The sequence below is a fragment of the Manis pentadactyla genome, chromosome 5 (genome assembly GCF_030020395.1).
Source record: "Manis pentadactyla isolate mManPen7 chromosome 5, mManPen7.hap1, whole genome shotgun sequence".
Taxonomy (NCBI): Eukaryota; Metazoa; Chordata; class Mammalia; order Pholidota; family Manidae; genus Manis; species Manis pentadactyla.
In genome coordinates this window covers 49,374,712-49,397,794 of record NC_080023.1, presented here as the reverse complement: position 1 = coordinate 49,397,794, position 23,083 = coordinate 49,374,712, and positions in this window count along the sequence as shown.

Genomic DNA, 23,083 nt, shown 5'->3' with positions numbered 1-23,083 from the left:
GCTTAGATCATAATTGAAAGGATTGGAGGAAAATCAGGAGGCAATGATGTTCCAAGAACTTCCATGCTTACAATCCAGTGATCAGGACACTGCCGCTGCCTGGTCTACAACTCCCTCTGTTTCTATAAAGCTTTCACTAGCACTGGGTGGGGAATATGGCCGCTGAAACTCTCTGCTCATGTTGCTATGATATTGCTTACAATCAGAAGGAACACGTGGAAGAGGGTGTAAGTCTGGAGAAAGGAAATCCTGGGAGAAAATACCTCTAAAAACTGAAATCAGTCAAAGGGAGAAATAAAGTTTAAAACCCATTTATTGCTCACAAACTGCAGTCCCAGGCCGTCTTTCTTCTCCTGCTCAAGCAACCACCACACCAACCCTCCCCCTCACCTCTCAGGTACAGACAAGCCCTCTGTTGCCCAGGTAATTACCCGTTGATATGGAGATGAGCTTCTCCACTAGTGAGGAAAGATGCAAATGCACTAAAGCCATACTTCTTTCCACCTCTGAACATCTATTGATATGCAGATATACTAAAGCCAGGCAAGATATTCTGGAAATACTACAATTTTACCCACAATCCACCCCTCCAGAAATCTCACCTTACAATTTACTCGATCCCCCTCTTCCGACCAATCTAGTAACATGCAATAGCAACAGCAATAAAATCTTGATAATCCTCAAGCCAGAGGATTCAGCCTATGCAAATTAAGCAAATGTACTTTACAGCACAGTCTCTCACTAAACACAAAATACATTTCTACACTTGTTTACTCATTCCTAACAGTCATGCTAGATTACTCACAAAACTTTTACCAAACATTTTAGACAAAGTTAAGCCTTTCTTTAAGCATTTTTTTCTCAACAACAGCAACACAATCATAATTCTCAAGCCAGAGGATTCAGCTAGGTTCAAAGTCCCATGCAGATTAAGTCCAAAGCTCGTCCATTCCAGCTATCACATGGCAGCTGCAGCCAGGGGGTGCATCCAGGACACAAAGACCATAAAAGCAATAACCGTGATTGTAGGGGGCCAATTTGCTATTATTACAGGAATACACAGAAGGCCAGCTTCCAGGCCTTTTCCCCAAGGTGCCAGAAGAGCCAGCCATCGCTGATCCATGTATTGAAATGTCCAGGGCCATGTCCATTTTACTCCTAATTGCTGCACCCATCCTTGCAATACATGTCCAATAAAGTGGGTACCTTTATCACTCTCAGTAACCGAAGACCGACCATACGCTGCAGAGAGATGCTCTAGGCCCCTCTTGGTGGTCTGCTGATCTTCACAACGTGCAGGGAACTCCTTCCAGACTCAGCTGACTTCTTTAAAGGTGAAAGACAAGCCACACCGATGGGCCCACATTGTCTTTTGACGTGTCTGTGCCACGCCACTCGGTGGCCTTTGGGTCCAGTCTCGCACACACCCCGTGATAGAATAGGAGGTTATTACCTTGGTCGGAGCTGTTCTGGCGATGGGCTCTGTAGCCAGCAAGGCGTGGTACACAGCAGCCAGTTGCTTCAAGGTGACCCGGACCTCGGCTCCTTTCCATGGTTGTGGCCAGGCTCCATCCAGCAGCAAGAGCAGCAGCAGTGGCAGAAGCAGTAGCCTTAGGCTCGGGCCATGGGCTGGGGTTGGCGTGGCCGGCAGTGGTGGTGGCACCTCCACGACCACACGAGTGTAGACACATGTCCCTTGGAGCCAGTGCTGCTTCTCCCATCATTTCTAGGGGCGGCCCTCCCAAAGGTCGCACCCATTATAACAGATTTTGAGTTCAGAGGAATCCTGTCGACTACTGCCAATTGTAAGTCTGGGGAAAGGAAATCCTGGGGCAAAATACCTGTAAAAACTGAAACCAGTCAAAGGGAGAAATAAGGTTTAAAACCCGTTTATTGCTCACAAACTGCAGTCCCAGGCCGTCTTTCTTCACCTGCTCAAGCAGCCACCACACCGACCCTCCCCCTCACCTCTCAGGTACAGACAAGCCCTCTATTGCCCAGGTAATTACCCATTGATATGGAGATGAACTTCTCCACTAGTGAGGAAAGATGCAAATGCACTAAAGCCATACTTCTTTCCACCTCTGAACGCCTATTGATATGCAGATATACTAAAGCCAGGCAAGATATTCTGGAAATACTACAATTTTACACACAGAGGGCATCTGTTTACTTCATCTTCCAGGTCTGGCAGGAATGCAGTAAATTTGATGAAATGTATTTTACATCCAAAACCTCAGCTTCAAAGCAGTCTAGGAAATGTAGCTTTCAGGTTGTGAGTCTGCACAATTGGAAATGAGTCAATATCTATGATCAACTATAATGATCTTTTCCATTATGTCTTTGACAAATTACTTCTGATGCACAGTAAATCTCTATTTGAATATTTCTTACATTGACTCTATTTTAATTCAAATGTGTTTTATGTAATATTAGTTAAAACAATATAATTTATAATCATGAAAAGAATACTTGTACATGAAGCCTGAATAATTTAATTCAAAATGTTATTATAAATTTATCATTTAGATTAATATAGCATGGCAAATTATAACATCAAAAATGTCAGAATGAAGTCAAAATGGGATTTGTGATTGGTACTTATTTGATAGATTTCATTCTCTTCCCATTTTTTTTATTCTTGGCCTAAAAACCAGTTATTCATATTCTTGATTATATAGTATATAAGGGGATTTTTGTTGTTTTCATTTGCTGGGTTCCTATCTGGTTTATTTTACTGTGAATCATAAAAGACATCAATAATGAATTTGGTAACACTTTGCCTAAACATTAATTTGATATCCCAGGAAGCAAATTCTTTATTATCAATACAGTAAATACTATAAATATATATGTTGTACTTCAGAAAATGATATGGATTGGATTGTAGGCAATTTACTCAAGTAAGAGTTAAAATGTTTTTAAGTATTTTGTTAATATAAAAATAAGTAATAGTTTTAACTTACCTTATTTTTGAGAATGCTTTTATTTTCCAAGCTAACATGATATGAAAGTTAGGAGTAGTACTCTATCACAATATTTTTTCCTATCACTTTCATACTTCTGCATTTTAAAAATACTTATTTAAAAAAAAAGCATTACAAAAGAAGCATTCTATTCTGATATTAATTATTGACCATTCTTTATAGTAGTTTATGTTGTGATGGGAGAGGGAATTTAGAAGCTGCTATTACCAGTAATTTCCTGTTTTTTTGTTATACACCTGCTTTCAGTTCACACTCTAGTCAATAAAAAAAGCAATGATGGTGCCTACTATCAACTTAAAAGAAATTCCTTTTATGAAAATGCCTCTCTCTATTCTGAGTGTGTCATTTTATTTTGTAATATTTATGTGAGTAATGCCAGTAATAGTTGGATACTGTTTAGTCTTCTCCACAATTACAGTATAGTTCAGTGCAGCATCCTTATAATACAATAATATTTGATAAAGTTTTGGCTTAGTATTTCTGATTTTACTATCAGAGTAGAAAAGTTTGACAGTGGAAGGCTTGGTTTCTTATTTACTGATATGCTTCAAAAGATAGTCTTTTTGTATGATACCTGGATATTTTTATGTATTGTTGTGTATGTGAATCCACAATTATAATCCTTTACTTCAGGCACTGCCTTTATTTATTACCATTCTTATTCTCTTATTCCTAGCCAGCAGTCCTCTGTTCTATTTTAGTGTTTTCTGAGTCAAACCTCAAGCAACAATACCATAAAAACATGGTGTGTAGAGTTCAAGAGTAAACTAAACTGAAGGTTTATAAATCAAATCCCCACCCAAGTACATTCCATATAACTGTTTTCTTTTTCCCTTATTCCCTTTTGTCTGCACCTTCTGAATTTGAAGAAGACCATGCACGTGTTGATTTGTGACTATGAATGTTAGAACTTTCTGCAGATATAGTAGCTCAGGTTCACTCAGTGGTATTATGTTTGTAATAGAGAGAAAACTGAACTGGGAATTAGGAAATTGGATTTCTAGCTTCCTCTGATGTGTTGAACTGAAGGAAGCTGTATTTTCTTTTCTACCTCTTACACTTAAAAGGCAGTTAGAGCTGGAGGGAGAATCCTGTTGAGAATAATACTATGATTGAATATGACAATTATATACAAGTTGAAGACAAAGGGGTTTTCTAAAGAGGAAGAAAATTGTAGAGTCAGGCTTCATGATGGGAAATATAAATGGAGACCTAGAGGTTTTCTATATGGATAAAAAACAATTAAATAATACACTTACCACAAACCTGTTTCATCTCCTGGATTATCAATTGATTTTTAACAGAAGCCAACTATTTAAAAGACTTGAACCTTTAACATAGATTTCTACATTTAAATCCTAGCTTGATATATATCTCTGTTGCCATATGTAGTTTAATATGATTAAGGCTTTTATATTAATTCAATATTTACGGAAAATCCAATAATAGAAGTACTGGTCTAGAATCTGGGAATACAGTGTTGAAGAAATCAGAAAAAATGAATATTGATGGTCTTGTAGAATTTATACTTTAGTAGCTTTCAAGTGCCATATGTTAAGATTCCCAAGGTCAAAAATCCTGAAATTCTACATGTTGAAAATCCAGTAGAAAAATGGACAAAACCTTGAATATTCTCCTCACAATAAATGTACAAATGGCCAATAAATGCATAAAAATGCTCATCTTCATTAGTCACCATGGATACAGATATGAAATGTGATGTTCCTCCATACCCATCAGACTGCCTAAAATGAAAAAAGATGGAAAAACACCAAGTGTTTACAGAGAATTAAAGTACCCAAACTCTGCCAAAATCTCTCAAAGATGAACCTATGCATGATCTAAAAACCAGAAATTGTACTGTCATGCATATATACAATATAAATAAATGCCTTAAAGGAAAACATGAATCGCATTGTTTTTATCAGCACTATTTATAACCAATGCAAATGGGAAATTAGCAAAATATCTTTAAGCAGTACAATGGAAAAAATAAATTGTATCACAATGAATCTGACAAGAACAAAATTGAGCACAAAACATCAGATGCAGAAGAGTACACATTGCATGGTTTCTGCTGTATATTGTACCGCCAGGCAAAGCAACTCTGTTGTAAGTCAGAGTAGTAGTCTTTAGGAGCAAGGATTTTATGACTAGAAGAGAATATAAGGGACACTTCTTGGGTGCTGGTTTTGTTAGAGTTTTTTACATGTGGTTTGATTACACAGTTCTTTACAGTTTGTGAAAATTCATTGAGTTGTACATATATGAAACACCTACTTTTCTGTGTGTGTGTTGTATTTCCATTAAAAAAAAATACAAAAACTATTTCCTCACTATCCCCTACTGAGTTCAGCTTAGTCAGTTAATTGGTTATAATCATTTTTTGCCCTATGAAAAATGGAGACAATTCAAGAGCCAGGTTGAGTTTATGACAGAATTATAAATTTTTTTTCATGAAAATTGACAATCATGCTTCTAAACATAATGGAAGTACTGTAGAGCTTATAAAGAAAACTTCCCCACCTAAAACTAACCATGTAAAAAAACTAGTAGTAATAATAAAAAAAAAAAAAGTGAATTCTCAAAAATTGCTGCACCACCTTCTTTTTAATAGAGGTAGTGAAATCATTTCTTATATAAATAAATTATTTGAAAATAATGGAAATATACATGAATATGTTTTTTTTTTTCACATAGAGGGGCTTTGAAACTACACAGACCTGGTTCTAATCTGGCTGTGTTACCAGACAGCTGTGTAGTTCTTGGCAAGTTATTATGTGCTCTGAACCTTTGTTTCCTGTAAGCTGTGTGTTAGAATGACTAGGTCATGAAGGACACATAACAGATAATCTGTTAGATCTATGAGGGTTGTACCACACTTGTTCCCATCTGTATCTCTTGACAGTAGTTTATTGACTGATAAATAGTAGCCCTACTTAATTAATATTTGGGAAGTAAATGAAATTGTATATAGGTGCTCAATAAATGGTTTATTTTAATATATATAATTCATATAATATTTTTAATTATGTGTCTTATTTAATCCTCACTGACTACACTTTTAAGAATATTTTAACACTTTCAGCTATAATGATTCAATTTCTCAAAATTAGCATGCAGAGACAGTACTTCCAACTAAAGATATCTCATACCAAATCTAGTGTTTTTTTGACTCTAGAGTAGCAAAATAGATTTTTGTTGTAAATATGTGGAAACATTCTCATGCACATTCAGAGCTACTAATGGTCTTCACGAATATTTATTCAAGTCTCTTACTGTCAAGCATCCCTATCAAACATACCTTGAATACCCCCAGTAAAAGGGAGTATACTCACTTTATAAATCCACAGCTATAGCTGTTAAATATTGCTTATATTGCTTTCAAAGCTGACTCCAAAATAAATTATACCCTCTGGAGCAACAAGTTATATATGCTTCTACATGACAATCCTTCAACAATTTAAATGCAGCAAATTCATCATATGATAGAATTTCTAGATTGTTCACAGTATTGTTTGCCTACCTTTTTTTTTATTATTAGAAAAGTGGTTCCCAGTTCATAAATGATTATTAAAAAATACAGCAAGGCTACTAAAATATACTTTGGTCTGAGCATAGTCTTGTTTTAGATTCAGCATAACAATTTTGTTGATATTTATTAGTGAAATAACAACATGGATTGAATTTATCTGCATTATAGAACTTGTCTTTTTCAGACCTTCTCAAGAGACACTTCATATAGGTTTTAAAAAGAACAGTGTTCTTTAAGGGAAAAAATTGAATAAAAGAAATATTTTATATCACTGTCACCCATTTCATCCAACCTCCTATGCCCCCTGCTGCTAGCAACCATCAATCTGTTCTCTGTTTCTAAGAGTTTGATTTTTTTTAGATTCCACATATAACTGAGATCATATAATACTTATTTGCTCTGACTTATTTCACTTAGTTTAATGCCATCAAAGTCATTTACTTCCTTTTTATGGTTAAATAATATTCCACTTGGTATACATGTCACATTTTCTTTTTGCATTCATCCACTGATGGACTCTTTGGTTGTTTCCTTGTCTTGGCTATTGTAAGTAATGCTACAATTAACAAGGGGGTACAGATATCTTTTAAGTTAGTATTTTCATTTTCTAACAATAAATATGCCAAAGTAGAATTGTTGAATTACATGGTAGTTCTAATTTTAATTCTTTGAGGAACTTCCATACTATTTTCCACAGTGGCTGCCCAGATTTACATCCATATTCACAATGCACAAGAGTTTTCTTTTCTCCACATCCTTGCCAACACTTCTTATTTCTTATCTTTTTGACAACAGCCATTCTAACAGATGTGAGATATAATTTCATTGGGTTTAGATTTATATTTCCCTAATGAGTAATAATGTTGAGCAAATTTTCATGTACCTGTTGGTCATTTGTATGTCTTCCTTGGAAAAATGTCTGTTCAGATGAAAAAATGTCAAGTTCATAATTTTCAAGTTCATACTTTCTGTAAAAGTCATTTGGGTTGCATTCACTCATTAAACAAGTATTTATTGACTGTCTACTTTATGTCAGTGCTTTTCTTGTGCTGAGGATAGAGTAGTGAAGAAAACAAAGATCCCTTCCACCAGAAAACTTATTTTCTAGTTCATAAAGCATCAGCCAAGACAGAAAATGGTGAACTGTCATCTACTTTTTCAGAAGGGGACATTTTTTATGAATAATTTCAGGGCTCCAAGCCCCAATTATTGGCTATTATAGTTCATAGGAAAATGCTCTGATATTTAACTAACGTTATTAAGAATCATGCCTTCAGTGAGCAGAGTCCAATGAGTTAATAGCTTTCTATTGTTCCTAGTCAAACGAACTTTTTATGTAATTTCATTATTCTTTGAGGAGTGCTGTAATTAAAACTCCAATTTGCAAACCCTCCAAGTAATGCTGATTCTAGAGTGGGTAGAAATGCTTCCTAAAATTCATTCTGTAGAGTAAAATGGAAAATTATTTCAATGATTCTGTTGAATTAAGTCAGAAAAGGAGGACAGGTATTTAATATTTTTAATGAGAATAGGACAAGCACTATACCTCCAAGCATCATTATTGGATTTGCATCCAGCAAAGCTATTACATGTTAATTTAATATAACTTTACAATTCTGGCTATTGCTCTAGTCAGGGTATAACTTCTCATAAATGAGAAATGCAAATAAAATGCATGATTGTGGTAGTGGTGAGGCTGTATTTACTTCATATACTATTTCAAAACTATATTAATGCAGACCAAAATATCATGGGGAAGAGGAGGCTTATCCAAAGGTATAACATGGAAATGTTCCCTACTTTGAAGAGCAGTTAAATTAAAACTAAGCTAATTATTTGATCCCCAAATTAAGTAGATTACAAAGGTTAATGAGGATTAGTTTACTCTATTACTAATTTTAATCACCACTGTATTTAAAAAAATAATAACATACCTTGTTTGAATGAAGGAGCATATCAAATACAACCCTGTAGCACTATGAAATGTTAAAACACTCAACAAACTGTGTTTAATGGTTTGAATTGCTCCCTGTACAAAATTCTTTTTCTCTGAATGCTAAGCTTGTTCATCATTCAAAATCAGTTCCCAGGCAATAAGCACATACATTCTATTTTTATTTCAGTTGTACATCAAATAGCATATCCATTAATATCCTCAGAATATATTTATATTTAATGAATATTTCTTCAAGTATCCTAAATTTACTTTGGTATGTCTTTCCAAACTCATTGTACTCAAGTTAATGTCACTGTGAATGATTGTATATTCATCTACTAGGGCTGCCGTAACAAAATATCACAGGCTAGATGGCTTAAACAACCAAAATTTATTTTCTCATAAATTTGGAGGTTAGAAGTTCCAGATCAAGGGGCTGGAAGACCTGATTTCCAGTGAGAGCTGTCTTCCTGGCTTGTAGATGATCTTCTTGCTGTGTCTTCATACTGCCTTTCCTCTGTGTGCATATGGGGAGGCAGTGGCAGGAACATCTCTGATGTCTCTTCTTGTTCTCACAAGAACACCAGTCTTATCGGATTAGGGCCCCACCCTTATGATGCTTTTAAACCTTAATTTCAAAAGACCCTTTATCCAAATATAATCACATTTGGGGTTAGGGGCTTCCGCAGGGGAGGATACAATCAGTACAAAATAGAGTGTTGAAATAATATTTTTCTCTTTTAAACTAAATTTTTAATTTTAAAAAAGTTTTAGGTTTATAGAAATATTTGAAGAGTATAGAATATTCCCATATACCCCTCACTTAGTTTCCCCTATTATTAACATCTTATATTAGTATGGGACAATCATTACAGTGAATGAATCAAATGCATACATTATTAACTGAACTCCATACTTCACTCAAATTTCTTTATTTTTTACCTACTGTTCATTCTCCCTCTCTCCCTCCCCCCTCCCGTTCTATCTCATTCTCTTGTCCTCTTCTCCCTTACCTTCCCTATTGATGGTCCCAGCGTCCTGTTTAGGATATTACATTACCTTTAGAAGTCATTTCACATGAGGCTCCTCTTGGCGATGACAGTTTCTCATACTTTCCTATTTTTTGGTGACCTTTATACTTTTGAGGGATACTGATCAGTTGTTTTGTAGAATCAAGGAATTTGTCTGAGGTTTATCTCATGATTGGATTGGAGTTATGTGTTTTGGAGAGAAAGACCACAGAGGTCAAGTGCTGTTTTTATCACATCATATCAAGGATACATACTATTAGTGTTCTATCACCATTGGTGAAAACATCAAGCACTTATCTGAGGGGGTACTTGCCAGGTTTATCCACTGTGAACTTTTTCTTTTTTCCTCTTTTCCATACTGTATTCCCTGGGAAGAAGTAACTATGCCATGTATAAGAAGTGAAGAGTTACACTCCATCTCCTTGAGGTCTGTCTGTACATAAATTATTTAAAATTCTTCTTCACTGAAGTTTTGTTTGTTCTACATTTATTTATTTAATCATTTATATCAGACTATGATCATGGATAAAATATTTTATACTTTGGTTTATAATCTAATACTATATTTTTTCACAGCAATTGTTATAGCTTTAGCCATTGGGAGCTCTTTGGCCTCCTCTATCTCTGATATATTCCCATTATTTTGTGTCTTTTAAAAATTGATTCAGCAATTTCTTATTCCCTGACACAAGATATTTTAGTCTCTTCTTATATATTTCCCGCTAGAATCAGCCATTTTTCCAAGGATCCCTGGTTCCTTTTATTGGAGAATGGTGTTAGAAACCAAGGTCTGGGTGTTAGCTGTATTCATTGCTACTGGGGTGGTGTTGCTTCTAAGCCCTCTCAGCTGACAGAACAAGGAAACATATTTGTGCATATAATAATGCACATCTATAAATATCTATAGTGGGATAATGCATATTCATAATAAATATATGTATTTGTATATTGTTTAATAAATTTCATAGGGATGTTTCCAAATCTAATCAATTACCACATGGGTCTTTTAGGCATCTCCCCTTGCTGATTTGTAGCCTCCCACTGCAACAGTGAGAGACCTTACTCCCACCGTCTGCTATCCATTTAGTTATTACATACCAGTATACTTGTATGGAGGCACCAGAATTGTTAACCCATAGCTCTGTAGAAAACAACTTTATCAACTATAGTACAGTGCTTATGTACAGTTCCTTTTGCTACATTTTACAGATTGTAATTTTCAAAATTAGGTTAGCAACTTCTCTTCCCACCCCTTGCTGTGAGGGGTGTTTCAAACATTTATAAAACAATTAAAATTGTTTTGTCATGTTCTGTATTCTATCTATCATGGGGTCCTCCAAACTCCTAAATGACTTTTTAGGTTCACTCTTTGTACTATAATTTTTTATGGGTTTTGACAAATTCTTAGTGTCACATATCAATCATTAGAGTACTAATGATTCTCCTTAAGAAAAAAATCCTGTTTTTTACCTAATCAAACAATGCCAACCATTGTTTTACCATCTGTGCTATTTACCATCTCTTCAGTTTTGCCATTTCCAGAATTCATATAATAGGAATCATCCAATGTTTAGATTTTTCAGATAGCCTTCTTCCACTTAACAACATGTATTTATAAGTCATCCATGTATTTTAGTGGCTTGATAGCTCATTTCTTTTTATTGATGAATATTATTCTATTGTATGGTGGCATGATCTTCATTTCTGATATTGGAATTTGCATCTTTTTCTCTTTTTTGCTTAGCAGGCAAGAGGTTTATCTACTTATCAAAGAATTAGCTTTTAGTTTTGTTTATTTTTCTCTATTGCTTTTTCTGTTTTCAATTTCATTAATTTCCATTGACATTTTTATCTTCTTTCAACTTGCTTTAAGCTGAATTCTCTGTACTCTCTAGTTTTTTAAGATGGAGTCTTAGGTTACCGATTTTATATTTCTTACTAATACATGCATTTAATGCTGTATATATATTTCCCCCAAGCACTACTTCATTGCAAAATTTAATAGGTTGTATTTTCATTGTCAGTTTGAAATACTTTTTGACTTTCCCTTGGGATTGCTTCTTGGATCCATGTTTTATCTGAGCTTCAACTATTTAGGCATTTTCCAGGATCTTTTTGCTTTTATTTCTAATTTCTTTCCATTATGATCTGAGAACATACCTTGTATGATTTCTATTCTTTTAAATTTGTTTAGCTGTTTTTTATGGTCCAGAGTGTGGTTTATCTTGGTGAATGCAACAGGTTTTTGTTGAAAGCTGAACACAATGTTTCAAGTAACTAAAACTGAGGTGAATAGGTCTATGGTATCTGGTTTTGTTGTCAACTGGCTAGGAGTTGGGCTATGCTTAATGTTTACTGTAGTTGTAGGTGTAGGTGGCAAAATCTTCATTTTTATTGTTTTTCTATCTCTGCTTTTGATTTTGGGCTTCCTTAAGTATTCTTTTTCAGACGGGGACTACATCTTGCAGCTCAGGTCAGTGGTAATCCTCTGTTATCATACTATAACCCTGTTGATGTGGTGGTATGGTGTTAGAGCAGGCAAGTGTTCTATAATAATCTGATTAAAATTTAGTGCTTTTGTAGACTATCTCTTATCTGTGACATTCCAAGTGTTTCTTCAGTGTATAGCATCTCCCCTGCTTAGGTTGTGGGAGGAAGCCAAGACAAGAAAATGGACAATGTTTCTTTAAGGCTTTAAGAATGCAGAGAAATACCAGGGTGCTTGAGTTTAAAGCAATGAACAGTGTGCGCCCCACCGGGACTCAGTAATATGGAACAGCTTGTTGATCATAGTCATGGAAGCACGTTAGTTTATAATATGGTATTCGGGTAACCTTTGCAGAGATAGATTAAAATATAACTAGCATCCTGAATACACCTGTAGTCATCTAATAGCTCCCTCTGCAACGGTTTCTGGGTGCTGACTCCCTACTAACCTTCTAGTGAATGTATAAAAGGCATGTCCTGCTGCACTCGGAGCTGAGACTTTGAAGGGAATCTGCTGAGCCAATGCCGGCACTAATAAACGGCTTCTCGCCAAACATCTTGGTGTCCCGACTCCTTGTTCGTAATTCCCGCAGTTCCTGCTAAAAGGTGAGGCAGAAAACCTTACAGGGAGTGAGTGGAGGTGTTCTCTTCCTCCAGCTGGGAAAAGGCTCTGGTAGTCTTTCCCCTTATGGAGAATGTCCTGGGCTATTTCCTAACTACTTTTTTTCTCCTCCTGCCAGAGCCACAAGGGGATTTTTCCTGGTTCTTAGTACAGAACTGAGGGTCAAATTTAGGAAAGTGTGGGGAGCTCCCTAAGACTGCTTCTAGGAGTTTCTCACTCTCATGCTAATCTATCTTCAGTCTCCATCAGCTCAACAAATTACCATTCAAGTGCACCTAACAGCTTGTGGCTCCAGTAGCTTTTGTTCTGGTTAAGGAGATCTTAGCTATGTTTCTGTCTAATTTTGGGGTGACAGTTTGCCCTGAGACCTCAGTTCTCTGATGGATTTTTAAAAAAGTCATTGATTTTTAGTTTATTCAAATGCTTTTACAGTAATAGAAGTGACAACTTCCAATCTGTTTACATGTCAGAATTGAAATCTGCAGTCTCACTTCTTTCTTTTAAAGATTTATATGGCCATATGTTTACCCAGCCTTTCAATATAAAAACCTATAGTTATTTAGACAGTTCAACAAATGCTAATAATTTTATTTATGTACTCACAAGAAATAGCCATCTTCGTTGTAGTCAGTTATGTTATATGTGGTCACTATAGTGGCAATTTCTGAGTTCATGCCAGAAGCTGAAGTTTTGTTCTTGAATCTGAGAGTTGACGTTGTTTAACAGCTATCATAAATATTCAAGTTAAATCTTCAACATACCCAGCTTGTAGCTGTGGTAGGCAGAATCCTAAATTAGGTCCTGGGAGTCCCACCAAGCTGGGGTCCACACCCTGTAAGGCATCTCCTCCTTTTGAGAAGGACTTTTGATATGAGAGTTTGTTCATGTGCTTATGTTACATTACATGGCAGAAGGATTTTGAAGATGTAATTAGGTTCTTAATCAGTGATTTTGAGTTAATCAAAAGAGATTATCCTGGTTCAGCCTAATTTAATCATGGGAGCCATTAAAGGGGTCAGAGAGATTTGAAGTAGGAGTGATTTCTTCTGACCTTGAAGAAGCAAACTCAATATTTTGAACTGCCTATTGAACATGGCAAGAAAAATTGAAGGTGATCTTTATGACTGAAGAGGTCTCTGGTCAACATACAGAAGGAAAAGGGGGGTTTGGTACTATAAGTACAAGGAACTGAAAACTGCCAACAAGCAGTAAAATGAGAAGAGAATATCAAGACTGACAGGGAAAGCACAGTGATAGCTGACACCTTTATTTCAAACCAGTGAGACTGAGTAGAGGGCCCAGCTAGCCCTTACCTGACTTTTGGGCCATACACAATTAATGTATATTGTTTTACACCTCTATGTTTGTAGTAATTTGTTACCTAATAATAAAAAACAAATACAAAATATGGTAAAAGCACAATATAAAAATATTTTGAAATTTTATTAACTTTATCTAAGGTGGAAGCATATGACTTTAGAATTAATAGAATTAAGTCCTATTTTCATTCCTGTAATTACAGTGACTTTCACAAAAATAAAAATTGTTGACTTGACTTACCTAAAGATAACACGTTTAGGTTGTGTCTTAGCCTGTTCAGGCTGCTGTAACAAAATACCACAGACTGGGTGGTTGATAAGCAACAGAAATTTATTTCTTACAGTTCTGCAGGCTGACAGTCTGAGCTCAGGAGGTCACAGACCACCACTTCTCACTGTCCTCACAGGGTGGAAAGGGGAGGGAGCTCACTGGGATCTTCTGTAGAGTCACTAGGCCCCTTCATGAGGTCCCCACCCTCATGTCCTAGTAACACCCCAAAGGCTCCACTTCCTCATATCATCACTTTGGGATATTAGATTTTCAACATAGGAATTTTAGGGGAACATAAACATCCCATCTCTAGCAGGTATGTTAACACCTTCAGCTGAGTGTGGCTTTCATGTGATCACTCCACCCAAACAACGTGCAAGCACACGACAGTACTGAAACTCCAGCAGTTAAATGATCAGTTTTGACACCAGATTTTGAAAGGTAAGTAGTGTCTGCTTGTAAGAGCTGTGTGGCTCACAGTGTTTATTTACCTAATTCTGATATTAAGAGTAAATATGACTGAGTTGTGTGTACCTCATCACCATACAAAAACACTAATATACTGAGGGAAGATCAAATTACCATTCCAGTGTTCCTAAGACTAGATAAAGAATTGAAATTCTAAATTGATAAGTAAAATGGCAAAGAACATCAGAGATGCAGTAGTGAGAATAAAAGCCTATTACTACAAGATTAATCAAGTGGAAAAACTGTAAATATAATACAGTTATAAAAATAATAGGTTAGGATGCAAAGAATTACAGAATAAAACAGAGTTCTGATTTTTCAGTCTTTTTTTGTCATTTGTACATTTGGTCTGCCAATTATTTTTATCTGGATATGTTTCAGTTTTAGCTCATATTCAAAAGAAGCCATTATTATATATGTTTAACTTCCAACAACTTGTTAGAATTTGCTTATATGCTTCAAAATCTGATTTTAGCTTCTCAAAATTTGAGTTTTCATTTCATTATGTGGAATATCTGAAAATAAGATCGTGTTCATAATGAATAGTAAAAATATTACTGTTGATTAACCAAAGCACTCTGTTAGAATGTCAAATGACATTATAATACAGCAACATACATATATTGTAGGTTCTTGATTAATAAAATAACCAAAGATACTTGATGTTATTTCTAGTTTCACTACAGTAGGAAAAATTCCTAAACTGTTCAGAATTGCTAAAAATTATCCTTATTTATCATTTATATCATAAATACCACTTATTTTAACATGGTATTAACTTACTGAAAAATTGTCTTGATTTCCATATAATCAATTTTATTTTAACTTCCTAATGTTTGAAGATAGGAAACCAGAAACAGGGACAAATATCTACCTTACCATTTAAGTTGTCATGATACTGTGACTATAAAGAAAAATCTTAAGTATAGGTATATTCAAAATAATCTTTTGGCACAATCAGCTTGTATCATTTCCTGAAATTTTATTTTTTTCTTGACTGTATCCCCCAGATTATTATTTCCTTTATGGTTCTTTTCCCCTGTAGTTTATGATGACTCAAAAGTCCCCTCAATCCCTTGGGATTACTGTCTCCGTCAGCCACAGTCCCTTTCTGCTTCCCTATGCAAGGTCAGATTCTTTGATTATAACTCCCTGTTTGTTGCAGATTGCTTCTCCACCAACTCCTCATAGACTGCAGGCACATCCTTCCTTACCGCCTTCCAGCTTGTCGTGGAGAGGACTCATATGGCTCTTCTCTCTGTACCTGCAGTGACTCCTTTTTTGTATTGAAGTATAGTTGGTATACAATCTTATAATGATTTCAAGTATAAAACACAGTTGTTCAAATTATTAAATCCTCATCCCCACTAATGCAGTTATTATCTGTCAACATAGAAAAATGTTACAGAATCATTGGCTATATTCTCCATGCTGGACTTCCATCCCCATGACCAACTTATATTATGATTGTGTTGCCTCCTTGTAACTCTCCATCTCTGCAATCTGCAGCATCACAGCACCTTTAGATTTGGGAGAAATTCCTTGGGTTTCATTTGCTTTATCTTCTCCCTTCTCACTTGCTATTTCCTCTTATCATTTTCCTATGAGTAACCAAAGATTCATGATTATCTGGTATGAGAAAAAACAATCTTTTGGCTCACACTGTTATGTTTTATTGTTTCATTCATTCTCTTTGACCCCTTCTCTTATCTAGTGGATACGACTTAAGATTGGCAGTTACAGTATTTTCTGTAATAGCAAGTTGATTTTTCAGTGTGATTTCTGTTGCTGTACATGACTGCTGTTTCTAACTCTTACATAAATAACATTTTGTGAGCATAAAAGACATAAACTTAATACTGAACATGAATGAGAAAATAGAAAGTCTTCATGTAATTAACGATAGCAAAAAAAAAAGAATTTCTCTCTTCATCTGAAATAATTAAATTTAGTTAAAGATACTCCCTCCAAATTTTTTAATAGAGAAAAGCCAGTAAGCAAAAATACTGATAGTTTTTAGATGCCTCTTAAAAGAGAAAATTTTATGTTTGAAAATAATCATTTATGTATATTAAGTACATTTTCTTCCCTCAAAATTTGTATTAATAAGTTTCTATCTAAATTCATATTACAATGGCTCCTACTTAAACTACTTTTCCACATCACAGTCCTGTCTTGTTTTATATGCAAATTGGCTTGTAATAACATAATTAGATTAACTTTGCCCTTAGTATTTTTTCCATTTGTTGCCAGGTAATAGAAAATAAGTTTATAGAGGAATCCTACGTTGAAAATCTTCTATTTGCAGCTTTTGAATTTCTCTTACCACTGCACAGGTTATCTTGATAGTGAACTCCGTCAGTGTTCAAGTATCCGTTTGGACACCAGTCAGCATTTTCAAGAGTTGCCTTTTCCAAAGCTATGGCAGTAAATGACTTTTCTGAGACGTATTTGTCATTAAATATATTCAGTAAAATAAAAGTTAAATTTGGATTAATGTTTCTTTTCCAAAATAAAATGCCCACTCTGCAATTATAATAAAAATGTTTTTTTAAATCAGAATTCTCAGATTAATCAGAAAAGTTGAAAATTGAGGGTTGGAAGAATTAGTTTTATGCAACATTATATTGATGCTACAATCTTCCTTAGATATTTAATATTAAAGCTCTGTTTAGATGTATTTACAGTTGATAAAAATATACCTACTGAATTATTTCATTATTGTTATATTAAGTATGAACACCTGTGTTTTGCCTATTTGACACAGTTATGATTTTCTGCAAACATTTATCTTGTCAGTATATCCTCTAAATTTCAGAGCAATGTCAGTAGGGGGCATTTATTATCTCTTTTACTATACTAACATGAAAACATACAGAGATTCTTTATACCTCAAGCCTCAGTGAAATGAATGAAATAAATCTAATCATCAAGGAATTGTCTTACCAAAATGTAACTGTTGGTACAATTTGTCTAGATAATCAATATGGAATATTCGCACATTTATGACTGCTTGTGTGTGCTCTAAAGAATGAAAGAACCAGCAGAACTACAGGTTGAAAAGTCCAGAGACCAGTATGTAATAAAATAGTAGAAACAGTTAATAGCACTATTATTTTACAATAATAGTGAGAGCACCAATAGGCTATCTACTTCTTAAATATTCATGATGTATTTTATTGAGAACTTAAAATGTTCAGGGTAATGTTCTGATGACTTTCTAAGCATTAACTCATTTGTTTCTCACAACAAGCATGTAGTAGCTGTTATTATTTTCCCACTTGGGAAGTAAGTGAAGAAAATGAAGCAGACAAAAATCAAATGACATACAAGGAAGCTCTTGGTAGCAAGTGGCCTGAGACAGCTCATATGGCTTCTCCTTTCTCCCATGCAGTAAAGAGACTATCTGGGCCTGACTTCAGAATTCTGTGTTTTGTGCAAGGATTTCTACATGTACCACACTTGCTGAAAGTGTCTAACAAAGTACTGTATGAACAACAGAAGGGACTTACTGGACAAGGTACATAAAACTTTGGTCATATGTTCATTCTGAGCCTTTTTTTTTTTCCTTAGCAGAGACCAGGTCCACATAGGCCTGGCCAGGGGACCAAATAATCCATATAACTGTTGGTCTGACTGGGCAAATCATGTCATACAAATAACACTAATTAACAATCATAATAGGTAAAATCTCATGTAAAAAATAACAGTCAACTATGTGTGTATAGTGTTTATAGCTTACCAAATAGTTCTCAAATTCCTTATTCTAACTATAAAAGCAATATTATTTAGTATATTTTATTACTGCCCCCACTTTGAAGAGGAGGAGCAAGGTTTCCAGGGGCTGAGTCACACATCCAAAACTTGGTAGTAGTAGGTTTTTTAATTTCAAACTCTTGGTAAAAAGTCTTCTTGAGATTTCCTGGCTTAAAACAGCCTAGTTGATTTACAGGTGAGCAATTTGGACTGGATTCATTCTGCAGCTGGTTATTATGCTGGTCACAGCCAGGATTACTCAGGCAACTGCCAGTCAGTCAGGTGTCACAGCTTTGAGTGTCGGCTGTTCTCAGCTGGGGTGAAGGCGAACACTGGGCAATACTTTTTCTCATTCAGCAAAGTTCCTCAAGCAACAAAAGAAGGAAAGCCCCAATGCTCAATCACTTTTCAAATTTTTGCCTCTGTCTCATTGCTGCTACATCACTGATCAAAGAAAGTGACCTGGCATGTCTTAATGTCAATGTATGACAGGACCACCAAAGAGCACTGGTACAGAGAGTTATAAAGAAACTTGAGATTATTGCAGCAATCTACCACAGTAACTTGGAAGAGAAAGCCCCTCCATTCTAATAGGTTCTATTAAAGTTCTTGCTTTCTGAGGATACATGGACTCATAAAGAAATGAAAGAATCAAACCTTTCAAAAGTTGGAAAGAGTATCATGTAGTGTAGTAACAGTTTCTCAAGTTTTGAACAACAAATCTCAAAGGCGTTCTATAGAACGCTGGTCCTGAGAACTGCTATCAGAAGGATAGAATTTGTCGTACTCATACTCTTGCCCCTGCCCCACTTCACTACTGAGATTTACATTTTAGCATGTGTAATGGTTAATCTTGTTGACTTGGCCAGGATGCTCAGATATTTGATCGAACATTATTGTGGGTATGTCTGTGAAAGTGTTTCTGGATGAGATCAGTGCTCGAATCAGTAGACTGAATAAAGCTGATTGTCCTCCCCAGTGTGGGTGGGCCTTTATCCAACCACTTTGAATAGAACAGAAAGGCTTAGTTAGAAGGGAACTGCTGAGCTGGGGCATTGATCTTTTTCTTGCCTTTGGAGTCAAATCAGAAAGTTGTCTTTTTGTGGGTCTTAGGCCTGCTGGCTTTTGGAGTAGGACTTATACCATTGACTCACCTGATTCTGGTGTCTGGAATCAGACTGGGATCACATCCTCAGCTCTCCGGGGTCTCCAGTTTGCTTGGTTCTTCTCAGCTTCCACAGTCAGGTGAACCAATTCCTGAAAATCAGTCTCAGTCTCTCTATCTTTCTCTCTGTATGCAGACAAACACACACACACACACACACACACACACACACACACACACACACACACACACACACACACATCTTTTATTGGTCCCATTTCTCTGTAGAGCCCTAATATAGCATGTTGTACCTTAACATATTAACATACTAATGACCTTAAGATTGTCTGAAGTAGAGAACGAGAACTGTATCTTTTAAACATAAAGAAACTATCAAAATGATAGTATTAAAACTTTGATTTAGGTCTTGGTTCTGCTACTGTGTGACTTTAATGCTTACCTAACATTCTGAATATATTTGATTCCTTACCTGTAAAATGGGAAGACTGAGAAAATACTTCTAAGGCTATTCACATACTAATTTTTTTTCTAGAAATTACTGAATAGATTCTGGCTATCACAATTATTAATACACTTATATGACTACTTGAATCATACATTTTAAATCACAGAACACCTCATTATGCAATATCTATTAATATCCTGAGGAATTTATGTTCTAGCAAACACATTTTATAAAATGTATTTAGAGAAGTGGAAAGACCAGAAAAAAATGTAATTTAAAGCTTTGTATGGTGAAACTTTGACTTGCTGACCTTTTCATACATAATTTGTCCGTGTGTGTGTGTGTGTGTGTGTGTGTGTGACACATTTGAGGACAGAATGAAATGGCAGGATATGCTTATTCTAGTTGCAGAAGTTTCTAAGCAAAACAGAAAAGACAGAGCTTGCAATGAGAGAATTCTTCTGAGATATGTTTTTTTGAGAAAGGATGGTTACTGGGTAATTTGGGGGAAGCTTTATATATATAGTAGGAAGATAATATAAAAATAATAGTAATAATACCAGACAGTTCTCAATCATGATTGGGTTTCAGAGTAGTTTCATAATGGTTACCTCACTTAAAAAATGATTCATGGACAAAGAAACAGTGCATTTGATCCAGTCACATAATTTCAGACTGCTAGAAGGTTTTGGACAGATAAACTCTAAGGAAGCAGCAAGAAATTTGCCCACTTAGCTCAAAGGTCATGGATACCTTGCCCTTGCAAAGTTAAGATACAGGCTGGCAAACAGTAACTAAAACTGATAAAAGAGACTAGACAGAATATAGAAAGTAACCTATAATTGCTCCCTGAATATTTCTTTTGCTAATGGAGATTACATTTTAAAATATTCCCCTACTTCAACAAGTCTCAAAAAAATGGAATATTAAATATTAAGGGGGTATACCTGTTCCCTTTAATGCCCTTCCAAATAAAGCATATTTTATTGTCAGCCAGCAATGTCACTTGCATATCCAAATATGATGACTCTGATACTCTTCCTTACACTGCTTTTCCAATTAGCTTATAATTAATATAGGAATCTGTGACTGTGCTCATTCCTTTGCTCTCTATGATCTGTTAGTACAAGGATGAGGCAGCGATAGAATTTCTCACACCATTATATTAAGGGTCACACAATTTTTGCAACTGAAAATATAAAATATATTACTTCTTAAACTATGTGATCTTAAAAGTAAAAAAGATGTACAGTAATATGGGCATTTTCATATACTATTTATTTATGAGCGATTAGTTAATATACGCCTCAAACAAATGATGTCCACTTTTGATTTCCGTAGTTACACAGTCTGCCACACAATCGCAAACTAGATCTAATCTAGGATAATTGTTTTCTACCTTTTTTTTTTTCTGAAAGCCTCAGGCAAAATGTTAGTTAAAAGGTGAATCCCTTATGAACTCAGTCTCTAAGGGGCAACAGATTAATTTGAATACCATATTGAGAGAGAGCAAATGAGAGCTTTGTTTATTAAAAACCAAAGATTGTCTTTAGAATTCTCCAATAGGAAGCTTGATACCTAGTCACCTCTTTTCCAGACGTGTTTCCTTAATTCACTGGCTACTCCTTTCCTCTCCATAGAGTCTAAGATCCAGTTCAAATCCAATGCTGTGAAACTTTTCCTGTATAGTTCACCTGAAGGAAATCTTTTCCTTTTCATCTTCCACATCAGTATTTTCTACCCTGCCTGTGTTGCTTTTTTTTAAATATGTAAATGTCACGGTAAGAGTTTAGCCAGCAATCTAAAAACATGAAATTCAAGCGCTAGCTCTTTCATTTTATACATCTGGGTGGGTTTTCATGTCCTCATTTCTTCCTCACTTGGTCCCCCATGGTCTAGGAAATGTTTATTTGCCTTTTTAGGTCATTGTAAACAATTAACATGATACCTGGTGTGTAGTCTGCTTTTTAAACGATGATGGAGGCTTTTATTTTTATTGTCATTCTTAACATTATTTCTCTAACTACATTTTAGGTCCAAGAGGATGAGGACAAGCTCTTTCATTAGTTTCTTCTTAACCTCCACATTGCCCAGCATTATATCTTGCTTAGAGTAGATGCACAAAAACTACCTTTTGAATAATAGTTGTCTGAACCTAGTGAAGAAGGAGAAAGAAAAAGGAAAGATAAAGAGTAAATGGATTTATATGCACAGTGGTAGTATTAAAATTAATATATGGGTTCAATATTTAGCTTCTATATTAAATGAACAGAGTAATGTTAAAGTTTTTGGCAAAGATTTTCTCTCAGAGAGTGGCATTCGAATCATTCCTGCCCTCTAATGATAGAAATTTGTGATTTTAACAGCCCCAGGCCCTGTGTTTTAATCCAGGATAGTTTAAGAGGCCTGATTTTCATTTCCCTCTGAATATCCATGTCTGTCTTCCAAGTGCAGCATTGAGTGTGAGCTCTACCTAGTGATACAGCTTTTCTGTTGTCTTGTGATCAGGCATGTCTTGCATGTTATTGCCTCTTGCTCTGGAATTGCTTATGCCTGTCAAGCTTGCCTCCCAGGGAATCTTTGCCCCTAGTACCCATAATTGATTCTGCTGTGGACCTTCCCCCAGTAGATTCCTAAATTAAAGGAAGTTTTAATCCATCTTAAGGTGTTCCACTAGGGGCCTAGCAGCGAACAATAGCTCTACCATGCATATCTCAAGACACTGTCTTGTCTCAGTTTTAGATGGGTAGAGCTGGAGTAGCATTCCAATCTGTATTACCATGTAGCAGTAGAGTCTGCCTCTAGGGCAGTGTCTATGATCTCTCACTGCACTTAGCAAACACTATGGAAATTTAAGAAAATTCTTAACCCCAACCCCCAAAGTTTTTAAATCAGTAGATATGAGCTAAGAAAAGAGCATTAATTATTTTTTTTAAAGGACCTTAGGTACACGAGTATGTGCAGTGTTGAGAATAGCTCCCCTACTCCTTTCAGAAGGACCAAATGATCCTTAACATCTCAACCTGTTTCTTAGATTGATCCTTTTTCTTTTCTAACACATGCAAAGATACTGATGCTGGAATTAGTGGCTTGCTTTTGT